Genomic DNA, 23,876 nt, shown 5'->3' on the forward strand with positions numbered 1-23,876 from the left:
TTTCAAATATTGGATAAAATTACTTTTGCATATTTTCTGGTCAGCTTGGAAGCTTGGCTCATTCTGTTAAAGACTGACATGAAAGCTCTTCTGACAAACATGATGAACTTTTTCTTTCTGGATTGTGGGGTGTGCCTCTGCACATCATTTCCTTGGAACCTCACTCATCTCAGAACTCCTCAGTTGAGTTCTGGTTTCTGCACTGTTTCCAATATTAAGAATTGGGTGCAGTGGGCAGTCTGTCAATTAAAGAATAACACAGAATTCTCAGAATTTGGAAAGGAAGATTTATTGTTTCCGAGGACTGTGCTGGAGGAGTCACACAAACTTCGCCATTTCTTCCTCTGATGTCCATTTGCCATGATTGTCTGAGGAAGGGAGAAAAAGTCTTTGAAGTGGCTACTAGGATCCTTTGCAGATCTCTGGGATGTCATTCACTCATGCTTCTATGGTGGGTGACTCCTAACATCATCACATTCTTCCAATTCTCCCAGTAGGGTATGCAGTAGTCACATAGGCAAAGCTTTCTGAGTTACAGCAAATTATGAAATTAACATATTTATTAAAGATTTTCAAACCAAAACCAATTTGCCTCAATTACCACACATTTTAAAATAAAAAATACAGAAATATTTGTAAATTATTCCAGTTCTTCATCTTCCATATATTGTCTCACCTTTCCCAAAAGTTGCCTCCTTCTTAGACCTGAAAAACTCAAGGTGGGAGTAGGTCATGGGCTAAACATTTAGGCTAGTTCTCTACATCAAATTGATAATATAAAGATTATTGAAAAAATTCAAAAGAAAGGATCATTTCTTCCATAAACATCAACCCAACCCAAGAAAAACTATTTGGGATTTAAATCAGGGTTTCTTAACCATAGTAAAACTGATGTTTTGGGTTGACTAATTTTTGGTAGAAGGAGGCTGTCCTGTGCATTGCAGGGTGTTCAGGAGTGTCTCTGGCCTCCACTCCCTAGATGCTAGTAGCACCGCCCTCCTAGTTGTGACAACCAAGGACATCTTCAAACATTGCCAATGTCTCCTGGGGGTGCAGTCACCCCTGGTTGAGAATTACAGGCCTAAATTGTACAGAAATGGGCTTCTCTACAAGTAAAGTAAAATTGAGTCTTGGAGTTGCTTTTATCTGGTCTTCTTGATCAGGTGAATGGCTGAACGAAAAAAGCAATTTGTCTATTTTGATGTCCCACTGACTATGTCGATCTGTTCAGATCATCCTGTTCTGCATTTGTTCTTAGATCCCATTTGATTGCCAAAAACAGGGACTTTCTTACTTCATTCTTATGGTTCTGGGATGCCTATTCATTTGCTATTTTATAATGTTTTTGACTATATAGATATTTAGTGATCCCTCTGACTTTCTATAGCCTTTGAGGTCTAGGTAATTTCTTAGACCTTCAGAAGGCTGCTGGTTTGGTACTAAAATCTCCAGTCCTCCCTTCTACGTTATCTCTTCCAACTTTAGACCTAAGCTGAGCTCAAACAGCAACTTGGAGAGGTTGGAGTCTCTGGTTGATTTGATCAGTATGTGGACACATAACTTAGGAAGCAAAACTGTTGGCTATGAGATTACATATGTGATTATGAAAAGGAATCTTGTAATCACAAATTCTTCTGACATATGTACAGTGACTGCAAAACAGCAAATAATTTGTTTTGGGAAGGATTTTACTGGCTGTTTGAAGTGAGGAGTATCTCTACCATACAAAATATTTAAACCAAATTGTTACGTCCTATAATGTTCAACAAAGCACTCTGCAAACACCAGTTCTGGAAAAAAAAAAAAAATAAAAATAAAAATATCCTCCAAGGCAGGATTATATGCACTTCTGGGAGTTGTAAACCCATGCAGGCTCCAGAAATATTTGCCTTCCAAGGGCTGGAAACTTCTGAATTAACAACAAATAATCAGTGAGTGTGACAAAGAGTTAAAGTACACAGACTTTACTTTCTCAAAGTTTATGATGTAGTAAAGAAGTTTAAGATGGAGACCTGAAATTGCAAACTGGTGGCCAGTAGGCTAAATCAGGACCATGGATTTGTTTTGTTTGGCTTGCATGTAGCTGGCCTCCAGAATGTCTAACAGAGTGAGAGGAAGGGGGCAGGGGGTGGGGGGTGGCGGGAAGGAGACAGGCAAAGAGAGAGAAAAATAGAAAGAAGTTGCTAAACAGATATAATTGAGATTTTCGCATAAAAATATAAATTTCCAGCTTTGCTTGAAAAATCAGAATATCTGCCAACACTGGGCCCTTATTCCCACATTTCCCTATGGTAACAGTTGGCTGGAATGAAATAGCAGTGACCCCTTTGGTCTCTGGAACTAGACATTCGTTCTCTGGTCTCTTCCCCCACTTCCCCTTTACTCTTTTACTAGGCCTCTGTCACCATTTGAGATGGCCACCCCTAATGCAGAGACTTCTGGAACATTTATTTAGTTTCTTCTCCATGGAAATAAACTTCTAGAGCCTGGAGCAAAATAGCAGCTGAGGCATTTGTGTGTCAGATGAGATGACCCTGGCTCAGGCCATGGAGGTGGCAATTGAGGTGTGAGAAATGGTCAGATTTAGGATATATTTTGAAGAAAGAGTTAGTAGAATTTCCTGATGGATTGGATCAGGGTGTGAAAGAGGATTCCAAAATGACTCCGATTTTGATTTTTACTTATTTTAAAAAGAAAACCTATAATAGAACATTGGAGAGCCAGTATTGACCTTTTAAAATAAAAACAAAAATATTCAAAAGCTTTTTCTTACTAGCACTCTTCAAAGCGGGTTTGCTATGTGGTACCAATATTATATTCTGGGAAATGCTGACAGTTTTGGAAATTTGGAGGAAAAAGCATTGAGAAGAGCTCCAATTACTAAGAAAAGAGAATCCAGGAGATGGGGTGGTGTATATAAGCCTATGGATGGCATCTCTGCACCTCAGTGGCCCCACCTGTCCAGGGGCTGGGTCCCCACGGGATCTCCCTCCTCACAAGGAGGTGGAGAGGGAATGTGTCTTGAATAACTGGGGTTGCAATCCAGTGTATGGACAGTCCCACTCCTGGAACTCCAGGGTGGGCACTCGCTCCATTTCCATAGGCCCTCAAGGGTTCCAGGATTGCCCCATGGGAGGGGTTTCAGTGCTGCATCTAGTAGAAGCTGTAAGATGCTCAGAAACATGTTTTGAAGCTACTTTGCACAGAAAGACGATTCTTCATTCAGATTTGTATTACAAATCAATAAAAGTAGCTAAGTAGTATCTGAAGATGTTTTTGTTTACACTTTGTATATGACAGAAAATCTCCAGTTGTCTGTATCAAGGACAATTACTTAATTTATTACAATGTATGCTGATTTGGTTAGTGGAAGCTACTAGCGGCTACTGTGGTGGTGGTGGGAGCTATCTGACTCCCATTCCCAGGCCTGGCCATCAACGCGAAGGCTTCCAGCTGATCGGAAGTCGGCGTTGGCCGGCGCGGAGCCAGGCGCGCAGGCTTCTTTCAGCCACCCGGGCAAGACACCCCTCCCTCGGTCCCGCAGCGGTCAGTCGTCCTCTGGCGCGCATGCGCCGACCCCAACGGGCGTCCTCCCTGGCTCCCTTTCCCTCCCTCCCTCATCCGGGTCCTGGGCAGGCGGGCGCCGTGCGCGTGTCCCGCGCCCGAGCTGCTAATAAAGTTGCAGTGAGGAGAAGCGCAGCGACGGCGTTGGGAGAGCGCGCCCAGCCGGCCCGTGAGTGAGTGAGGGTCCCCGGCACGCGCGGGCGAGCGGAACCAGGGGCTGCGGGCTCTTCCCCGGCGGACTCGGGCGGAGGCGGGGGCGTTCGGCTGCGGACGGAACGGAAACGATCCGGGGCCTGTCGGGCGGGAGGTAGGCCGAGTCCTGGCCTGCCGGGGTCCCGCCTGGCGGACACGGTGCGGCCCAGCGGCTGCGGAGGCCTCGCCGCCTGGCTGGGGCGTCCTGAGGCGGGGCCGGGGCTGGCCCTTGTCCCAGCCCCGCCGTTACCGCCCAGACTTTGGAGGGAGGCGTCTGGGACGCCCTGGAGGGGACCCCCTGACCCCGCTCTGTCCTGGGGAGCGGTTTGCTTTCCTAACTCGTCTGATGTACCACCCTCGATACACACCCCTGATAGGACTGCGGTTCTCGGCCGGGCAGCCTGGGCTGCTGCACTGCAAAGTTGTCCAATGGCTGGATAAATCCGTGCTGCCGTCGCTTTGTGTTTCAAAGATAAGGATCCGCGCTTATCGGTGGGAATTACACTCTGGGCAGTTGTGACCGGCTACTGCAATCAGCTGGTGGTTAGACCTGGTTTCCGCCACTTGCCATGTCAGTTTGCACCACTGCAAGGATTTCTTCTACTTCATGTAAACTCTGTGCTGCAAAGAGAATGCCAAAGCAGCGTCTTTTTGCCGTCATCATATTCAGTCGCTGGCCGGTTCCTATACTTTAATATCAGGGCTTAAATTAATATTCCAGTCTCTTCCCCTCCCCTTTTCCCCTCTCCCCCTTTCAGCCGCTGTTACTACGTGGAGTTTGGAGCCTAAGCTTTGAAAACTCCCATGTGGCGCGCCCTTCTTAAGTCTGAGCATGCTCAGTAGCCAAAACAGATTTTTTGGTTGCAGAACTCGGGCGAGGATAGTCGGGGTATTTGGACGTTTGACGGCTTCCTAACAGAATGTTCCGATTCTGGTGGTGATGGCATTGGAGAATGGAGCTTAGGCTAGCCTGTAGGTGAGGAATGGCTGAACACCCTGAGCCAGATCTTTATCTTGATTGTAAAGACAATGTTTCCTGACCAACTGGAGCTTTTGGGGGTGGTGTTGCGGGGGGACGAAGCAATTTTGGCTGCTTGTGCATTTAAATGGGTGTGGTGCTAAGTATATCTTGTTTACCTTATCTTTCTGTGGAAAAGTTTTGATGTCTAGGTTTGTCACATCATGCCTGTTGCCTAGCACTACCAAAAGAGTTCTTCTTATCTAGCAGCAGAGTGAATTAGTTTTTAATTTTAATTTGAAAGACAAAAGTTTGAAAACCTTAGTACCAGTAGGTTTAGTAACATTCCAAATAACTTACAATTTCTGCTAGATGCCAATGCAGTAGTGTCCGTTGTGGGGAAAGCAGTACCTACACTCAGTGTGACAGTTTCACATTTATTGATCCAAATATCGTTATGAAATTAGTGTTCCAAATTCCATAAGGAGCTATCTGCAGATGTGTAACAAATTATTTTAAACTTTTATTCCTTTGGTAACTATTAATATTTTTTTCTCTACGGTGAAAATTGTAAAAATACAAAACTTAGAAGAGACAATTTAACAAAACTTAATCTTCATAAAGGTTGTAGATATTGTGTTTAGATTTATAAAGTTTAATTTTGATGATTATTTGTATGATTGTTCTTATACATCTTCCTTTCCTTCCCTCTCCACATTGCTGCTCCCTCAGTCTTTTTTACATTGCTGCTGTTAATTTACCCATGTACCTTTGTTAAAAATACCTCATTCATCATTTTGTGCATTCCTTTCAGATCATAGCTGAAATAAGCAAGAAAAGTTAGATTAACCTTCTCAACTGACTTTTCTCTCAGGTTTTAAAGGCATCCACATGATATGGTCTAGTTAAAAGGAGGAAGAGAGCAGCAAACTGGAAAAAAAAGAATAAAATATTTTCGTAGGTTCTGTACAGATCTGGTAGTATTATCTGCGTGTCTGGTTCACTGTGGTAGGCGCCACAGAAATGGGTAGATTGATAATGTGTTGCATTTCTTTCCCCTCTGGCAAAGTCAGCTATTAATTTCAGTGGGAGACAGTGGCAGAATGTTGTTACTAATGAGGTTTGAATCAGATTGTTGTTTACTGTTGGTTATGTAACATGTTGCTGGGAGTATTATTAAAAGTTGCATTCTGTAGCAAAGTAGAGGCAAGTAAATTCTGCTTACCCTCTTCACTGGGTTTTAATTCTTGGCTGAACCTGAAGGCACATTAGACTACAACCATAATTATACCTGGGCAGCCTGTCTGTTTCCTGTTTTCATCATGAACCCAAACATTATGATTTGCAATGATGATCTTTTTTGTCCTTTGCATTGAACGGAGGCAGTGTGTTTTCTCCCTCTACTGAAAACAGATTTGTAACTTGGTCAAATTAAAGATTTTAGTGTTTTGAAAACTAGGCAGTAAAATACCAGTTTTTCATTTCTTAATACAGTAACTTAAATTGAAATACCATCTAAAAAAATCTGTTTCATATATATTCTTTGTATTTGTAAATTTTAATATTACTAGTACTTTGTAGAGTTAAGGAAACTTTTTGTTTATGACATATCAGTGTTTATTATTACCAGATGTATATGTTGGTCTAGGCAGTGAGCCACACATCTGGGTGAATTTCAGAGCTGACTTGAGTACACTTGATGATATAGGTGTCTGTTCTCTTGGTTTATCAGTCTTCTCTATTTTTATTTCTAGAGGGTCTATGTTCCTTGTATCTGTCTCTCTCTGTGTACACTAAACACAAAGAAGAAGGCAAATAGTTTATTTCTTCAGGTGTTACAAGCAGCTTATATGCTATGGTTTGCCAGTCTACTCATAAGGTCAAAGTCATTGAGTAAGATTCCCTTTTATAAGGGATACCAGTAGTCTGAGGAATGATTCTTATCTCTACCAGTCTGGATATTCTAGAGAAAAGAATACCTGGGAAGGTAGGGCCCAAGGAAGCTGGGGTGCAATATAGGGTGCTTTCCCATCAAAACAGATGATGAAGGACCCCTGGAAGCTGACCCGTGTCTTCCCCCTGCCCGACGGAGTCTTGCTCTGTCACCCAGGCTGGAGTCCAGGGGCGCGATCTTGGCTCACTACAACCTCTGCCTTCTGGGTTGGAGCAATTTTCCTGCCTCAGCCTCCCAAGTAGCTGGGATTACAGGTGCCCGCCACCACTCACGGCTAATTTTTGTATTTTTAGTAGAGACTGGGTTTCACCATGTTGGCCAGGCTGGTCTTGAACTCCTGACATACTTTGTTTTTTCCACTTCTGAAGTTGATAGAATAATAGTCATCGGAATTTGCAGTTCATTGGTGTTGTCATACACTATTTACCTCTAACCAGAACTCTGAATCTGAGAAGTACGTTTACTAAATGGGAGGTCAAGATTTAGAACTCTTTTGGAAGAATTGTTAAAAACTAGATTGTTGTTAAGACTAATCTCATAGGCCACCTTCATATTCTAACAGCCTTTGTTGTTTTCCAACTTGGAAAGATGGGGTAATTACAGAGTTCTTAGGTTTTTCATAAATTATCAGCTAGTTCTGGGCTATTTATGTGAGAGTGTCTCTCTCTGTAGCCCAGGCTGGGATTCAGTAATGTGGTCTTGACTCACTGCAATCCTGCCTCCCGGGTTCAAGCGATTCTCCTGCCTCAGCCTCTGGAGTAGCTGGGATTATGGGCACCCACCACCACATCCAGCTAATTTTTTATATTTTTAGTAGAGATGGGGTTTCACCATGTTGGCCTGGCTGGTCTCGAACTTCTGACCTCAAGTGATCTGCCCTCCATGGCCTCCCAAAGTGCTGGGATTACAGATGTGAGCCACTGTGCCTGACTGGGCTCTTTATTTACTTTTGATTTTTTTTTTTTTTTTTTTTTTTTTGCCTTGGGCAGCTAGGTGGGGAAGTTTTTGGTCCAATTCTAGTAGAGTGGTGTTTTCAGTGACTTTTCTTTCTCCTTTTACTGTATCCTAACTTGGTTGAGATGATATTTTGCAGAAAGAGTTCTTTATTAAGTCAGTTCTGTATGTGCAATACTATAATTGTAATTCACTTTTGGAAGCTAGTTATTAACATACATTTTGTAAATAGGTTTTGCTCTTGAATTTTTTGGGATCCCCCCTCATCTCTTCCTATAGCGTATATGTAATTTATAGGCTGGTACTCTATAATAAAGTTTGAAAATGACTTGACCTGTTAAGATTTTAGCAGGGTTTTTTTCTTTCAATATCCATATATGTTGTTTTGTTATACTGAAAATAATATTTAAAAACTAGTGTCCCATTCCTACCTTTTCTCTGATCATAGCAACTGGAGTCTTGGGAGGAGTCTTACATTTTTCAAATTTAACTATGATCTCAGAATATGGCTGGTGTTTTCAAGGCAAGTTTTGTTTTGTTCAGTTTTGTTTTCATGATGTGTTAGGATCTGCCTAGGATCCTATCTGGTAGGCTGTATAACTTGAGATCTAGTTATTCTGGTTTGTGTGTTCCCAGGAAGAGGGAGTTCTGAAAAAATATTTAAAAGCCAGTCTTCTTCTATTCTTCTTAGTCACATCTTCTGCCCACTTGTCTACTCATTGACCATTTCTTATTCTTTGGAGTTGAAAGTGTAAGTTAAGTGAATGGTGACACTAGAGCTGAAAAGGTAGCCAGAGCCATGTTTATTCCCTTTTCTTCAAGCAGGGAACTTGAACTCTGGGTGCACATGAACTATCTGGAGAACATCTTCATAATGCACTGTAATATATGTCGTGTACACAGGTTAGCTCTTTGTGCTCCAGAGACACATTTTACAGTCATGATTTGGTATCTGCACTTGATGGTTTTATAATTTAAAGGAAATCACTACAAAGATTGACCAGCTCTGTGTCTGTTCCTGTGCCTACACGCCTGTACAAGCATACTCAAACACATCTGGTAGCAATGTAGGAAATCTTGCAGGCTCTGTGAGGGTGAGTGATACATTTAGATCAGGGTCTGTTTAATTAGGGGACTTAGGGGAGCAGGTGAAGCTTAAAGAAGGATTAAAAACTGGGAAACAAAAGTCTGGCTGTGGGAGATAATAAAGTAGAGAATTCTGTGGGCACAGAGAGAATAGGCAAGAAGATTATGCAGTGACAAGTACTGGGAATCATGAGTTCAGCTCCTGAAGGGCTTTGAAATCGGCTATGAGAACTTCTGATGTCTTTGGAAATCGGGAGCCACAGTTGAGGAAAGTGGTGATTTAAATGTTTCTCTGTGAAAATAATTTTGGCGCCCGTGTAATTGTATCCTCTCTTTCTTGTAGATGTTCCTGTAAAGAATAGGATTTCTGAATCTAGAAGAGCTGTGAGCAGACATGCTTTTGGTTTCCTTTTCCTCTCTGCGTGCAGTTGTGAATGTGGCTTACAAGTTTTGTAACAGTTGTATACCTGGATCTAGGGATGGTTTGACAGCGATGGTGGTGGTTGTCTACTTGCTGACACTTGGTGAATACTATTGATAATTAGAACCACAAGGGTAAGAGATTTTTAAAGCTTTACCCCCACATCCCCCCTGCCCCCAAAAGTTACCCTTAGGTTGTATGTATGCAGGTGTCTTTCTTCCATTGCAGGGGATCTTGAGCACCTTGGTTCTCAAGCCTGCTGCGTGGTCCGAGATTCTTGTTAAAAATGTGGGCGATAAGGCCCTCTGCCAAGCCTAGTGAATCTGAATTTTGAGGGCTGGTTCTAAGGAATTTGTTTATTTAAAAACCCATGTCCGATTCTTTTGTACAGGTTTGAATTAGAATGCGATGGGTTGCGACCCATATGGGCATTTATTTTCATGGGATGATGTGCTCAGGAGATTTTGTTTTGGCCAATAGTGTTGAGGAAAATTTGGGGAATTGGTTTGCTTGCCTTTTTATTTCAGATTGAAGCAGTTATAGAGATCTTGGAGCAGAAAGTGAAGGAGTTGTTTCTGTGAATTTACTTTAGAAATCTGGATATGAGCTCTGTGTGTGTGTGTGTGTGTGTGTGTCTTTATGTCTGTATGTGTGTCTGGATGTATGTGTGTCTCGGGGAAGGTATTGAAGTCAGTTTGTGTGGGCGTTTATTACGAAAGTTGGTCAGGATGTAGTACTTCCATGACCTGAGGTAAGAACGGGACTTTTGGGTTATTGATTTAACATGAATTCATTTGAAATAGAAGCCTTGTGAAGCTTACCAACATTTTATTGTATGGTTAATGTGTATAAAACTTAACCCTGAATCTTCCTTTAGCTTTCTTATCTGCATTTTCCAAATCAGTTGATGTCAAACCCCATTCTTCCAATTGTCCAGACTGATACCTTGGAATCATTGTTAACTCCTTTGTTCTCACACACCCCATGATCTCCTTCATCAGGAAGCTTACTGTCTTTCATATGTCTGCTGCTTACCACCCCACTGCTGTCACCCTGGTCTAAGCCATCGTCATCTTTCCCTCCTCCCCTAGATTACTGCATCTCTGAACTGGTCTCTCTGCTTTTATCATTGCTGTCCATCCCTCCTCCTGCTTATTCTCAGCATACCAGCCAGGATTTATTTGTTTATTTATTTTGAGACAGAGTCTTGCACTGTCACCCAGGCTGCAGTGCAGTGGCGCGATCTTGGCTCACTGCTACCTTGACCTCCTGGGCTCAAATGATCCTCCCACCTCAGCCTCCCAAGTAGCTGGGATCACAGGCATGTGCCACGGCACCTGACTAATTTTTAAATGTATTTTAATTTTTTTTTTTTTTTTGTAGAGACGGAGTTTTACTATGTTGCCCAGGCTAGGCTCAAACCCCTGAGCTCAAGTGATCTTCCTGCCTCGGCCTTCCAAAGTACTGGGATTACAGGCGTGAGCCACCACACCTGGCCCAGGATAACTGTTATTTATTTATTTATTTTTTGAGACAAAGTCTCACTCTATCAGCCAGACTAGAGTGCAGTGGCTCAGTGCAACCTCTGCCTCCTCTGGGCTCAAGCAATTCTCCTTCCTCAGCCTCCCAAGTAGCTGCGATTACAGGCATATACCACCACACCTGGCTAATTTTTGTATTTTCGTAGAGATGGAGTTTCACCATGTTGGCCAGGCTGGTCTTGAACTCCTGACCTCAGGTAATCTGCCCACCTCGGCCCAGGATAATTCTTTAATAATGTAAGTTGAGAACTATCATGTCTGTTCTCAGAGCTCTCCACTGAGTCCTCAATTTCGTTAGACTACTGTAAAAGCTAAAGCCTTTATATCCAGCATGGCCATTCTGGCTCTCTGGTACCTCTTTGACCCCACTCCTTACCTTTTCCCCCTTGTACACTGTATTCTCAGGCTATACTGGTCTTCTAACTCCTTAAGTATACCAGACATGCTCTTACCTTAGGATCTTTGCATTGCCTGTTGCCTTTACCTGTAATGGTTTTCCCCCAGATACATGCCTATTGGCTCACTCTTTTATATCCTTAAAATTTCAACTCAGTTGGCACTTTCTTGGTGTGACCCAGCCCAGCCACCCTGTTTAAAATTATACCTTTCCTCCAGGACTTCTTGCCCACCTTCCCCTGTTTTAATTTTTCTCTATAGCACTTTTCACCTAACAAACATACCGTTTACTATATCTTGTTGGCCTCCTCCTGCTGGAATATAAGCTAAACGAGGACAAGTGTTTTGGTCCCTTTTATTAACTTCTATATTCCCAGCTCCTAAAATGCTACCTTAATAAATACACTTTTGGATGAATGACTTGAATGAATTTAACAAGTTATTGTAATGTATGCGGTACTGTTTTTTAAAGATTATATTCTAGTGTGAGAGACAGAAATAAAGTAAATGAACAAATTATTGTGAATCAGTTAATACTGTGATAAAATGAACATAGTATTGGGTTAGAGATTAGGGAAAATCTACTTTATATAGGATTACAGGGTGATCAGGGAAGGTATCTGGGATGAGACCTAAAGCTGAGACTTAAATAATGATAGAGCTAAATATTAGTGGCCAGGGATTAAGAAAAGTGGTATAAGCAGAAAATGGCATTTGTAATATCTGAGGTTCAAAAGACATTCCAGTATAGGAAGATAAATGCTTTTGAAGAATGAGTTCTTACTAATATTTATTGGGAGCGGGAATAATGCTTCTGGAGTTTTATTTCATTGTTTTGAGGAGCAACAACTCATTTGTAGTAAGAGGACACACTGTGAAAAGTGCTAGATATCTGGATTACATGCCCTTCCTTTGTCTCTCTGTGTTTCTGTAATAACTTGAGTGTATCTCATTGTGCTTACATATAGGGATATAGTTTGATATCTGTCGTGCTACGTTATTCTGTGAAGGGAGATTCTTTCCTGTTTGCATTTTTGCTATTCCCACTGTTCACTCACATAGTACCTTTGTATGGGACTTAGAAAAAGGCCTTCTCATTTATTTATTCCTTCACCCCTGCCCGGTCCTGATAAAGCCCCGCATGTCCTACAGTGTCTGCTAGATAGTAGGTGCTCAATAAGTGTTTAATGATTCATGGCTATTATAGCTGCTGAGTCAGTTAATGCACATGTACTTAAAGAAGTAGGTGTACTTTATGATAATCATTTCTGTATTTCTGTTGATTTACCTAGAGTCCTATAGTTACGGAAGTATTTGTACCTAGTTTCTGATTTGATTTTTCTTAGTTTCAACCTCCAAATTTGTATAACCCCAAGTATATTAGAGCGAATTGTTTTGAAGCATGAATGACTCATGATAATGTGAATCCTCTCTTTAGTAAGGGTTCATAATATGGCTGAGGTATAGCTGCACTTTAGTTTTGAAACCTGTTTTTCCTCTGACTCTACAAGAAATAGGTTTACTTTTAAAAATGTAGAATTGGATGAAGCAGAAAGTGAAAAGTACACCTAACCCCACCACCAGAGCTAATATCACATCCCCTTTCTTTCATTAGACAAATATTTATTGAGCGTATGTATCACTAGGCTTACAATGATGAGTGAAAACAGATACAGCTCTTCTTGTGGAATTTACATTCTTGTGGGGACAGACTGGAAAGGTAAATGTAAAAACATAGGTGTGGTAAGTGCTACAAAGTAGGAGTGTGTGATGCAGTAAGCATATAAGAGGGGGACTTCTTGCCAGGGTGGTTTGGGAAGACTTCCCCGAAGAAGGGATGCTTGAGCTGAAAGAGGGGTGAGGTGTGTGTGTGTTTTGTAATGTGATAGGTTCATTTATAATTCATGAGATACCATAATTTTATAAGGTTTTCATTTATGGCTGAGGTACCACTGCATCTCTTTTGATTTACTAGTGACATTCTGTGTTGTTCAATCAGCGATTGCAGTTTTTCAGAAGAATCAGGGAACCTCACATACACAGGAATTTCTAAATATTATTACCTTGGTTTTCTTTCTAGCTTTGAGGTCATTTCTCTAAGAAATGACAAAATACATCAATAAAAGGGTATTATCAAGTCAAGTCTTCATAAACCAAAGGTATACTATGAAAGGCCAAGATAATAGCAGATAATGCGTTCATAGCTGTTAAGTCCCTCCAGTTCCTAGTGTAAGAAGTAGCATACATTCCTGTCTGTTCAATTATTGGCTCTCTGTGCTTGGTGTACATTTTTTTAAACTCAATTTTAATGCCCTATTTCTGTTGGCTATCATATGGAAATAAATCTAGGATAAAACTAAGTGATAGGTTAAATGGCATATGAAATTCTTTATAGCACCTGTTCTTTTTTCTATTACTCTCTAAGATCTTACAGAGATTACGGGTAGTGTCTTTTAAGCCTGAGTTCCTAGCATGGAGTATTCCTGACATACACTAGTGGGCACCCAATAAATTTTGAGTAAATCAAATATCTCCTCTGTCTAATATCAGAGTTCATCTCTCCAATTCATATGATCCTCAAAATCTACGTATTTATTCCTTTTTTCCTTGAGCTTTTCTCTTCTTCCACTTTCCAGTTATACTGTTCTTTCTGTTCCATGTATGTACTCTAAATACCTCATAAACCAGAGGTATACTATGAAAGGCCAAGATAATAGCAGATAATGGATTCATTATCTGAGTCTGAAAGTGTTTGATCACTCAGATTTAATTCCATTCATTCATACGGCAGTTTTGATGAAAATTGACTGTCTCGCCTAACACAAATTGTCCTGTGGGTTTCCTAATGGGATTTTAGATTTAGATTTTGGGGGATTCTCTGGCTTTCCAGGTAGAAGTAGAAATTTCCCTGAAAGGTTTCATGGACACTGTTCAGTTTAGTTTGTGTTTTTCTTTTTTTTTTTTTTTTTTTTTTTTTTTTTTTTTTGAGACAGAGTCTTGCTCTGTTGCCCAGGCTGGAATGCAGTGACCGGATCTTGGCTCACTGCAACCTCCGCATCCTGGGTTCAAGCGATTCTCTTGCTTCAGCCTCCCGAGTAGCTGGGATTACAGACGCCTGCCACCACGCCCAGCTAATTTTTTGTATTTTTAGTAGAGATGGGGTTTCACCGTGTTAGCCAGGATGGTCTCGATCTCCTGACCTCATGATCCGCCCGTCTCGGCCTCCCAAAGTGCTGAGATTACAGGCTTGAGCCACCGCGCCCGGCCGTGTTTTTCTTTTATGATGCTCATGGTTAGCCCATTCTGAATTATTGTAACAAGGCTTGGCTTTTAAAGAAAAGGCTGTTTGACACTTAACATTCTGAAAGTTTGGTTTAATACGGCCCTAGTAAGAGCAAAAAAGAGAAAGCAGAATTTGTCTTCTCTTCCTGATTATGTTATTGAAATAAGACTAACATTTATAAACAACTGGTTTACTAATAGGTTTCTATGGAGGTTTATTGCAAAAGAAAATAGCTTGATGATTTAAGTTCTTTGAGGCCTATTGACTTTTTGGTTTTCTTAGTAACTAAATATATTACCTCTATATCTTTAGATATATATTAATATATCTTACTATATTGGTATATATTAATATATATTATTCCCACTGGTGTACTTTAGGATAGGTATGTTAGGTGACTGAAGATGAGGATTACAGAGGTGCAAATAGAATCTGCTCAAAAGCCAGATTGTCTAGGGCATTATTTCACCTATGTGGACTGTCAAATGCATCTTCCCTTGACTTACTAGAGAACTCAGAAGTAAGCAAGCCCTGGAGCACCTGAAAGTGCCAAGGATACAAGTCATGTATTATATGCTAATTAGGTTCTTTTTGAGACAGAAGGAAAGTTCATTTTCTTTAGGTAATTTGTCAAGTTTCTCCAAAAGCAACACTGAGGAATATAGGAGAAGCTATGAGAAATACAGAAAGAGAAAAGAAAAAAAAAGAGTTAAAAGAATGAGAACAAAGGAAGGGGGTTGAATGACAGATACTGGTGGCAAGTGATGGGGAACATCAGAAAGGACTTTGAGAGAGGAAAAAAGAAAAAGCCACTGTATTTCTTCTAAGATGTACTTTTGTTTTTCACCTCATACCATAACAGTAACTGTCATACAGTTAATGGCGTCTGAGTATTGCTTTTGGCCAGGTGGCAGTTTTGATCTAGTTGTCATTGTACAGGCATAGCTCTGACTTGCTGTTTCTGTTGCTGTCATTTCAGTCTCAGTGTGGACATTGTTTTAACTTCTCATGTTGAGTAATTGCCACTTAAAATATTTTCTTAGTTGTTGTTTTCACATCTTCATTTACGTGCTCTAAGAACACCAAACAGGCACCAGTATCAAAATTTGCAGGATAGTTGTCAGTGGCTTGAAAGACGGTCCTGGAGCAATGTCAGAACATTCTTCATACTTACATTGTTGATGGCAGAAGGATGATACTGTGAAGAAAAATTTTAAGTGATAAGAAAGCATTGGCTGGGCGCGTGGCTCACGCTTGTAATCCCGGCACTTTGGGAGGCCGAGGTGGGCGGATCACGAGGTCAGGAGATTGAGACCATCCTGGCTAACACGGTGAAACCCCCATCTCTACTAAAAATACAAAAAATTAGCCGGTCGTGGTGGCAGGGGCCGGTAGTCCCAGCTATACTCGGGAGGCTGAGGCAGGAGAATGGCATGAACCCGGGAGGCGGAGCTTGCAGTGAGCCGAGATCGCGCCACAGCACTCCAGCCTGGGCGACAGAGCGAGACTCCACCTCAAAAAAAAAAAAATAAAAAATAAAAAAGAGAGCATTAAGCTGTTTAATTTGCAGCTTTTTCTTCCTTCAGGGTTCATAAAATAATGCAGACTCTTAAAGTACATGACTGTATGTTTGTTGAAATAAAGGAGTCCAATCATTTATTTAAAGTCCTCAGCCTGATAGTGACAATGTTCATGATTATTACAACAATAATAACTACAGTTGCCCTTTATTGAGTATGCACTGTGTACTGAGTTAAGTGTTTCTCACTTAATTCTCGGAACCTTTTAGGGCTGTGGTATTCATGATACAAAATAGGAAGAAATGGATATTTTGGGTGTAAGTGCTAGATCCAGAATTTGAACCCAAGTTTATTAGGCTTCAAATCAGGTGCTATAGCTCCTTATCCTGGTAAATAAAATATTACTTTGTGAAAGACATAGAAGTTTTTATGCTTAAGATAAAATTGTCTCCCTTCATCCTTCTCCCCAGAAGGTCATATGCTGACTTCCTTTTAGCAGCCTTTACATCTTTAGGTCAACTGCATTCTGCACTGTGTATCGTAGATAGATATGGGCACATTTCAGTTGTTCTATTAATTTGTAACTATTTAGAGTTAGTCTGGATCTGATTTATATTTCAACTGTTTATTATCTAGCTTAGTGCCTTGCCTTTTATAGGCACTCAGTAAATATGTGTTGTATAAATAAGGCTATAATAAGAGGGAGCTTAAGTTTAGCACTGGTTATTATGTATATTTGTGCCTCAGTAGACTCTGAAAGCATTTAGAAAAGGAGTATAGAGGACCAAAATTTAGCTGTCCAGTAATCTGTAATGTGTAAAGACTGTAGTTGCTAAATACAGTCTTTTGGGGTTTTTCTCTATTATTGGAATAAGTGTAGAGATGATGTAGAAATGGGGTGTTAGACACATAGCTGATTTAAATTGAAGATGGATGTTCTCAGTGTTTCTAAATTTGTTTTATTTAGTGAAAGGCAAAGGGGGCATGAAAAATTAAATCAACTTTTCAGGAAAGAGACTCATAAAATTTTCAGAGGTATTGCAGCTTCACTTGTGGCTTGTGTAGCATGTGCTAATATATGCAAATCAGAACGTATTTTATTTTTTGTATACATAATGAGAAATTTTTTCATAACTGAGTACTTATGTGAGGATACTAAAGTAAATCTATTGCTGTAACCCAAGCTGTCTGATTGTTTTATTTCAAATTGTGGACCAAGGTGTTATTTTGAATATGGTATAGTCTGCAGAAAAGACTATAGGACAAAATGCATCCATTATATGGGTACTATAAAGAAGTTTTAATCTCAGTTTAGCAATTTTACTTTTACTATAGGTGGTTTAGTTCCTTCAGAAACCTAGGTGTTAAATATTAAGAAAATAGATGAGTGAAATATGATAGCACCATTAAAGGCATTTAAAAAAAATCTATATATTGGGGTGAGGGAAGGGCAAATGCTTGTGGTGTTAAATGGAAAATGCAGAATACCAAGTAGTATCATGGTATATCCTGTTATGGGCAGTTGTGGGCAAGACTATATATATGCAGAGGAAACAAATATAAGCATACCATATGTTAATGGTATGATTATTGGTGAGTATACTTAGGAAAAATATTTTTTAAGGAAAAACATTTTTTAAAAAGTGATACATTGTCTCATCATTTCTGAGATCATTGTGTTCTAGTGATAAGTGTGCTAAAAATGTCCTAATGATAATTAGAAAGGCTTTGAAGTAAGACCACCATAAAAAATATATATATTTTTATGCAGTGGTAGTAAGCATATAGATAAACCTTTCATTCCTGCTGATTGACCTAGCACAAACCTGAAAAGGTTGGGTTAAAGTTGATAGGTTGATGACATACATTAAGTGGTATAAAAATAAGTTTGAAAATGCGCAAATTAAGCTGGATTATTCTTGATCCCTTAAACTGTACAATCTTATGATAATATTTAACAATTTGAATGTTTTGGAGAAGTCAAGGGAATATGGAGAACAATTAGAGACCTTTAAGGGAAGAAAATTCCTTGGCAGGCGGCTTTCTTTTTAGGAGGCAGTGTGTACAGTGGTTAGGAATATAGATTTTGCAGCTGGACTGCCAGGGTTCAATTCTCAGCTCTGTTTCTTGCTATCTGTATAATTAAGCAAGTTGCATTTAATTTCCGTTTGCCTGTTTTCTCATCTGTAAAATGAGAATAATGGAATTTACTTTATATGGCTGTTTTGAAATTTAATGATTTTTGGTTTCTAAATGTAAAGTCCTTAACAGTACTTGGCATAGTGAGTGCTCAATAAATGTTAGTGGTTTATTATTATTATTACCATTATCAAAGGAATATTATGATTCCTTTGCTTAAGCAATTGATTTTGTTTTAGAAAGGAAGCTGTTGAAATTATTGAAGTACCTGTTGCTATATTCTAAGAAAGTAAAATGTCCAGACATCTGCCTCTGTAAGTAGCCTTTTAAGATCATTCATGCCCCTCTGTTTCTTTAGTCAGTAACAATGCAGCCCATATTTTATGCCTTCTATAGAGAATTTCATTTAAAATGAAACCACTGAAAATTGTAGACCACCATTTTATACTAAATGGTGAGTAAAAGGTCTGATTTTATCTTGAAGAATGAAACTAAAATTCTAGGAAAACGTTAGCTTATAGTAACTGTAAACATGCACAAATTGTTATAATGAACAAATAATGGATCAAGTGTGAATGGATAAACAATTTTTCCCACAAAATAATTCGGTATCATGATATGGCAGTCTTTAATTTGACATTTGTGGCATTAGCTTTAAGTTGTTTTTTTTTGCAAAAATATAAAAATGTATATACATTTTTTCAAGGACCTCTGTTAATTCTTTGATAGTCAAGCTTTTCTTACCCACCCCCCAACAAAGAATGTCTTGCTTACTGATTACTATAAAAGTGGTAGATTCTCCAAGCTCAGTGTTCCTCATTCATGCATCAAGACTACAAAAAAGCACAAACTAATACATAGAAAACATGGAGAATCTTATAATACTGAAGGAAAGATTACATGTTATTCCTTCTGTACAACATTTACAAACAGGCAAAACTATACAAGACATCACTTTATCCCCATGGGTCTTGGGGACAAACAAAACCTCAAATATGTTGATACTTATGCTGCTTGCTGTCCCCTGAGTAACTGAGTCTCTAACCCAGGAGCCTCATGTCCTTTGGCAACATCCAGAAGACAGTAACAGACTAACTTGTAAGTGGAGTAAAATTAAATCCTAGATCCTACATTGTTTGCCATCATTTTTATAAACTTTGGAAATCTTGGAATTTTTGCAAAATCTGTAGTCTCACTCATGGTTCATGAGCCATTATGGTGAGGGAGACACTTGTGAATAGGGATTGATTTTATAAGTGATCAGTCACAAGTATGTTTTTAAAATATTTTTATTTTTATTTATTTATTTTTTTGAGGCGGAGTCTCGCTGTGTCGCCCAGGCTGGAGTGCAGTGGCCTGATATCAGCTCACTGCAAGCTCCGCCTCCCGGGTTCACGCCATTCTCCTGCCTCAGCCTCCCGAGTAGCTGGGACTACAGGCGCCCGCCTCGTCGCCCGGCTAGTTTTTGTATTTTTAGTAGAGACGGGGTTTCACCGTGTTATCCAGAATGGTCTCGATCTCCTGACCTCGTGATCCGCCCGACTTGGCCTCCCAAAGTGCTGGGATTACAGGCTTGAGCCACCGCGCCCGGCCTAAAATATTTTTTAAAATTGAAATAATCATATAGTAAAGCACACAAATTTTAAGTGTATAGTATAGCTTAATGAACTTCTGCATATGTAGAAGTTCATCTTCTACATATGCAGAAGTCATCTGTAGAAGTCATCTTCTACATATGCATGTCATCATCACCCAGATCAAAATAAGGAAAATTTCTAGCTCCCTAGAAGGCTGTCTCATGACCCTTTTAGTACTCTTCTGGCCTTGATGGCATAGGGTAGTTTTGCCTGTTTTTAAATGTTGTGTAATCTTTCCCTCAGAATATATGAGAATTCTCCATGTTTTACATATACTAGTTCTTTCTGTAGCTGTGAAGTATTCCATTTTATGAATTTATTACCAGTATTTACCTGCTCTACTGCTGATGAATATTTGGGTTCCAGTTTGGGGCTATTATAAATAAAGTTGTTAGGAACATGTACTTGTCTTTTGGTAGACACAACACTCATTTCTGTTGGATATATACCTAGGAATGGAATTGCTGGGTCATAGGGATCTATGTTTAGCATTAGTGGATACTGTCAAACAGTTTTCTAAAGTGACTGGACTAACGTGTATTCCTACTATCAACATATGAGAGTTCCAGTTGTTCTGTATTATCATGAACAGTTAATCTTTTTTTTTTTTTTTTTTTTTTTTTTTTTTAAGTGTAGCCATTCTGGTAGGTACCGAGTGAGATTTTACTGTGGTAGTTTTTGTTTTCTTTTTGCATTCATGTGATAACTAATGATACTGAGCCCATTTTCCCATCCAGTGGCTATTTTAATGTCCTCTTTTGTGAAGGATCTGTTCAGATATTTTGACTCTTCACTAGTTAATTTTTATGATGAATTTTTTTTCCTTTTGTGACTTTGTAAGTTGAGACGTAGATAATGAGTACTTGGGTAGCTTGCACATACCACTTTACCAATTTGGGAAGTATAGAAAACATTTTTAGAAATAATTTCATCAAAAGTGCTAAATTTTTTAGTCATTTCATATTTAAAGAGTTGAGTGTGAGATTTGCTCCTCTCCCTGTGCTAGTTTTACTAGTAAGAGTTCTAGCTTTTTAAAACTGACACCTGTTGTTCTTTTTGAAACTAATCTCTTGAAATTTAGTGGCATACCCATTCACCAAACTCACTGGCCTTTTCTTTGTTTACATTCTCTTTAAACTCTACCATATGTTTAATCTTTTGCAGTACCATTGTATCTAGTTCTATCTTTTTAATAATGCATTATCAGTAACTCATTAGGAAACTCTTTCCTAACAGTGAATGCTTCCTAATATTTAGGTGTTTACTTACTGTTCTTTTCACTGTTGAAAACATATATATATATATATATATATATATATATTTGTTTCAGCTCTTCGTGCAAAATCTTAAATCTGTTTCTCATCTTTACCTGACTAAACTTGTATCTCCAGTCATGACCTTTTCCCAGTGGAGTTTACCACCATCTCTACTGATAAAGCTGCCTTATGGTGTTTTTAATTCTGTGGGTAGAATTCTCATTTTATCATTATCTTAGTCAACGTGGGTTTAAAATTTGAAGTTATCTCTAATTTCAAGGTACAGTTAGTAGAAAAATCAGTGACCATTCATTAAGTATCATAGTGTGTGTTATGGCACATGGAATGGTCCAGATGCTGAAGACTACTTCTTAGGAGGATTTTGTACTGTATTTGGGAAGTTAGGGTATTATTTGTGTCTTATTAATTAGTTTTTATTATAAATATTCAATAACTATAGCCTCTTCAGCAAGGGGTGGTAAAGGAAGTCTTCACAAAAGGGGGATAGATTGGAGCCCATCATTAAGAATGACTAAGATTTCTCTTGGAAGACACAGATGGGCAGAAGGGCAGGGATTTGGATTGGATCAGAAGGTGTGTATAGTGGAAGAGTAGTGGGCAAGGTTAGATTAGGATTAGATCTAGCCAGTCTCTTAAGTCTTGGTTCTTCTTCTTTCTGAATACTAATGATTATAATTCATGTTTGAATAGTACGGTTGAATTTGTAAAGCTTGTGTTAGATAGACATTATTTATTACTTCAACATTTCTGTGACTTAGAAACCATCATCTCTATTTTACAGAAAAGTTAATAGGCTTTGAAAAAGTGATACTAGTAAAGAACAGAATCTGGTGGGCACAGTGGCTCAAGCCTTTAATGCCATCAACTTGGGAGGCTGAGTCTGGTGTGTTTCATTTCCAGGCATATTTTTATTCTTTCATATCATAGATATCCATAAATAACAATTTTTTTATTTTAAGTTTGATATAGACATCCTTAGAAAGGTATATATATATTTTTACAAGTCGCTTTTTTTACTCATTTATTTGATAAACGGACACTATTCTAGGTCCAGGGAGGGCATCCAGTGGTTTTGAGGGCAGATGAGACTACCTGCATACTAACATTTCATTGGGGAAAACAAAAAGTAAATAAACAAAATTGATAATGTAATATCAGATTAGGGTAAATGCTATAAAAAACGAACAGGGTCAGGGGGTAGCGAATGTTGTGAGAATGGGCTGTCATGCTATTTTCAATCAAGTGGTCAGGGAATTCCTCTTTCAGGAGGTGACCTTTGAACAACTGAATTAATTTGAGTGAGTATACTGCGTTAAGTTACAGGAGAAGAGAATTTCAGGGGAGGGAACATCAGATGCGAAGGCCTCAGGTAGAAATAACCTTAGAATACTTGAGAAATGGAAAGAAGTCAAGTGTGGTTAAATGCAATTAGGTAGGATAATGGTTAAGAAATGAGTAAGGAGAAGCCAAGGGCCTGATCATGTATGATACTGTATTCTGAATTCTGGTCTTGAAGCTCCTTTCTTTTTTTCCTCCCTCTTCCTTAACTGTTTCTCTGTTGCTCATACACATACTCTGTCACACATATGTACACCACCCTATCTAGCCCCCCATTGTATTCTAGTGTTCATGAATAAGGTATCAGTCAGCCAGGCCTGTCTCTTATCTAGCCTAGGAAATGCTCTGTTCGTGTCTGCCTATATATACATATATATATATATATATATATTTTTTTTTTTTTGTTTGTTTGTTTGTTTGTTTGTGTGCCTTTGCCTTTGACATTTCCCATCTCATCTCAGACAACCAAACCATGGTTTTACTTCCTTACCCACATGGATTTTACCATACATCCTTGATGTAGAGGCAGCTGAGGTCAGCTCTTCTTATAGGTCGTTTAGTACATAACACTGTGTACTCTAGTTTAATGTGGCCAGTTTTGTTTGCCTAGCAAAAATCATCCTATATAGGGCTGGGCAAGACAAGGCACAAGGCATATCCATACATAAGGAGGATATCTTTACTTCCCTGTACCCTTCCCCACCATGGTTCCAGCATAGCAGACTGGATAGCTGCCAGTAGTTGATCAGCATCCAGAACTGTATCTGGTACTTTAGCAGGCTCTCAGTAAGTATATTTTGAATGAATCAATTTATTGACTGTTGAGATTAAACCCTATTTGGCATAACTTTTTAAAAAGCCCCATCATGGCTATTCACAACACATGGGACGTAACAAAGAATCAATAATTATTTGTTGAGTGTATGTCAGTTTTAATTTACTCTGTGTGTTTATCTTTATTTACTTTATGTTATTGTCTGGGCTTTAACTGAGCACATATATACTTTGCTGGGAAGACACAACCCAGTCCAGAATAATATTGTTGCTAGAATTTTTCAAAGACAGATCTATAGCATTTGGCAATTTTAGGCACAAGACAGGAAGCATCTTTTGTTACACTGTTTTTCCAAACATTATTCTTGTTACTTCATTAGGTATTTATTGTCTGTGGTTGGCTGTGTAGTGATCCGCAGGAGATCTTACACATTCTTTTTATTCTTTATTTAGAGATAGGGTCTCACTATATTGCTCAGACTGGACGTGATAGAATTCCTGGGCTCAAGTGATTCTCCCGAGTAACTGGGATTATAGGTGTGCGTCACTGAGCCTGGTTTTTACCAGCTTTTATCAGTGGAGTGCCTGTCACTTCCTCCTATCATCATCAGGAACTTCTTAATGGTGCAGAACAGTGGTTTACCTGGAGCAGGCTCATTAACCAATATGCTTAAAATATCACTTAAAATAAGCCAATAGGAATTATAAAATTAGAAACTGACCCTTTTAAAATGAATTTATTCTCTTTAAATTTATTCAACATACTTAGTTTTAAAAATAGATACTTGCCATTTTACTAGCAGTTATAATGATTTATTTCAGGGTTTGGTACATCTTATACA

The 23,876-nt window shown here is 39.2% G+C and overlaps 1 protein-coding gene across 5 annotated transcripts in view; it reads left to right on the plus strand.

The window, feature by feature from the left end:
• Positions 1 to 3,618: 3,618 nt before the first annotated feature.
• SMAD5 (SMAD family member 5) overlaps positions 3,619 to 23,876 on the plus strand; it is a 49,689-nt gene continuing 29,431 nt past the window's right edge. Inside the window, exons 1-3 of one of the 5 annotated variants that reach the window (XM_010359902.2) lie at positions 3,622 to 3,737; positions 18,248 to 18,322; positions 23,488 to 23,571. The gene's annotated coding sequence lies outside the window, so the exon portion shown is untranslated. Of the gene's footprint in view, positions 3,738 to 3,802; positions 3,872 to 9,051; positions 9,264 to 18,247; positions 18,323 to 23,487; positions 23,572 to 23,876 lie in introns of those variants that run through there. The other 4 variants (XM_030927518.1, XM_010359899.2, XM_030927519.1 and 1 more) reach the window with 4 other exon arrangements.

The sequence above is a fragment of the Rhinopithecus roxellana genome, chromosome 3 (assembly GCF_007565055.1).
Source record: "Rhinopithecus roxellana isolate Shanxi Qingling chromosome 3, ASM756505v1, whole genome shotgun sequence".
NCBI classification, from domain to species: domain Eukaryota; kingdom Metazoa; phylum Chordata; class Mammalia; order Primates; family Cercopithecidae; genus Rhinopithecus; species Rhinopithecus roxellana.